Genomic DNA, 2,572 nt, shown 5'->3' on the forward strand with positions numbered 1-2,572 from the left:
ACTGATCTGCGAGTGAAACCTTGAAAGCTCGCGAGATCAGGATGGTCTCACGAGGCTACATCATGCTGGCCCAGGACTAAAATGGGATTTGGCGCCATAGAATTCCTGCTCCACATTCGGCACCATTTACGTGCCATTAACAGACTTTCTAAGAGTAAAAGAATAATTGTTTAGAATCCTTGTTACAAAAAGGGGGAAATGCAGTGTTTAACTAACACTCTGCATAACCAAAATTAGCACAAATATTGGCTTAAAGTGTTAAATATGGAAGCCCAGGGCAAAATCCAGAATAACTTAGAAAATTAACCTCAGCGATATTGATTTAAAATCCTGTGGCTACAATTAATTTAAGCCAGGGAAAAAAAGTAAGAAACAAAAATAAAAACAGCCTCATTCTGAGGCAACTATAGCGTGCAGTAAGCTGCAGCGACTGTGAACGCAGTCAGCCAATATTCAGCAGCTCCAGGAGTCAACAGCTGGTGGTGTTTGCACCTGCATGAGAGAAAAGGAAGGCAATACAAACAGCTTCTCTTCATTTGCAAAAGGCTGTGCCTTAATATACTTTAACCAAGGTTTCTTCTAAGATTTCTTTCTTGCTGAGTTTGGTCACAGCAGGAAGGTTACTTTGAAAAATCATAATCGGGTCCCTGGGCAGCCCTGAGGGTGGTAGAAGAGATACTCCATCATGGTTCTCCTCATGGTAACTCTCCCATTATTAACTTTTGTGCAAGGTATTACTTTTTTCTTTAGAAATGGTTGGAGAGATAAAAGTAGTTTAAAGATCCTGCTGAGGAGAAACAGACGCCATTACCACGGTGCATTATTTCCTCACTGCCCTGTGGTGGCTTAGATGGCCCCAAACGTTCGCAGGCACATCAAAAACATTAAACACTCCTGCTTTCTTCTGCCAAAAATCCTGCCATTTTCAAGACGGTGGCATTTGCTCAGCCATGCTTTCTTTTTCTCTCCTTCCCTTTTTATCCACTTTGCTCTCACTGTAATCCTGGAAACACCATTTGCTCAGTCACTCTCTCATCTTCTCCTTCCCTTCTTCTGTCCTCCACTCATACATTTTTCTCACCCTCTCCTCCAACTTATATTCCTGGAAAGTAGAAAAGATAACATGCAGCCTCTCTGGTTTTGGGCTGTGTGAGTACTTACAGCACAGACCGTTTGTGATTTATTCTATTCATGTCATGTGCCTCATATATTCTGGAGAATTACAGTGCATTTCATAGCTTCAGTTTAAAAGGAAAGAAACATGACAGCCATGGTTAGAGTTGAGCTACAAAAGCATGCAGCGTTGTTGCTCATTGGCTGGGATTAAACTGCACCCGAACAGCAAATTCCTGCATGTTGAAATGAAATGGGTTGATTTCTTTTTTTTGTTTTTTTAACCATAATGAGGAGTTTAAGCTGTTTGGTCATAGCTTTGGTTGGCTTAGCTAAATATTGGGTGAAGAATATGATGCAGAAATTGGGTTACATATCCATCAAATAGCCAAAGGTTTGACACCCTCATGCCTTCATGTCGGGATTCTTACTAAGCAGCCATGATTCATCGGGGTATTTAACGCCTTATTATCTGATATTAGTCATAATTGACCTGATAGGATCAAATGGGCACTACAGATTTACCAGCTCTGCTCTCACAGGATTTGTACAGTCTGACAGAGCTGTTTAACTATTTGATTTCCACTGAAACTGCTTTGAACCGGTGTTAGTACAGCCTTACATGTCAAGATGGGTGGAGGTTTGAAGGATCTAAGTGCAGAGACTGAAGCTGAAGGTGGTTTGTTGTAGATTTATTTATCCAAAACAGGCAACAGAAGCAAAAATCCAAAAACATCAATCCACAAAATCCAAAAATACTGAAAACCAGGATTAAAGACAACAAGAGGGCAAAGAAATGATGACAATCCAGCAAACAGTGACTGAGCAGGAGGTGTATGCGTGGGAGACAGAAACCAAGGTTACGTTCACACTGCAGGCCTTGATGCTCAATTCCCATTTTTTTGTGAAATCCGTTTTTTTTTGCGTTGTCGTTCATCTTTCCAAAATATATGTGACTTGTATGCAGTGATGGGAGTAACGGCGTTGAATGTAACGAGTATTAGTAACGAGTAATCAAAACTATTACTCTTACTGTACCTATAACGCAGTTACAATTGCCGACACCCCGTTACTGCGCGTTACTCAGGTCGCACAATGAACCTTTTTTCATGATAGGACTCGTGCGCGAGTCATGAGAGAGGGGAGGATGGAGAGTCAGGAGGACTCCAGCGGCAAAACAGCGTTTTCCAGATGGAAATACCGGTGTTATGTCGAGCTGCGTTTCTCTATCACATACGGTTTTCCCTGCATCTCCGCACAGCGCGGCGGCACGATTCCTCGTGCAAGCGACAGGAAACGTGCATGCTCGCTGAAGGCGCGTTACACCCGCCCTGTGCTCGCACCACAGGGTAACTACGGAGAGCGTGAAGGATCATTAGCCTATATGGAGAAAGGGAGAAATATGGATGGATGGATGGATGGATGGATGGATGGATGGATGGATGGATGGATGGATGGA

The sequence above is a fragment of the Cyprinodon variegatus genome, unplaced genomic scaffold (genome assembly GCF_000732505.1).
Source record: "Cyprinodon variegatus isolate N-32 unplaced genomic scaffold, C_variegatus-1.0 Scaffold50, whole genome shotgun sequence".
NCBI classification, from domain to species: Eukaryota; Metazoa; Chordata; class Actinopteri; order Cyprinodontiformes; family Cyprinodontidae; genus Cyprinodon; species Cyprinodon variegatus.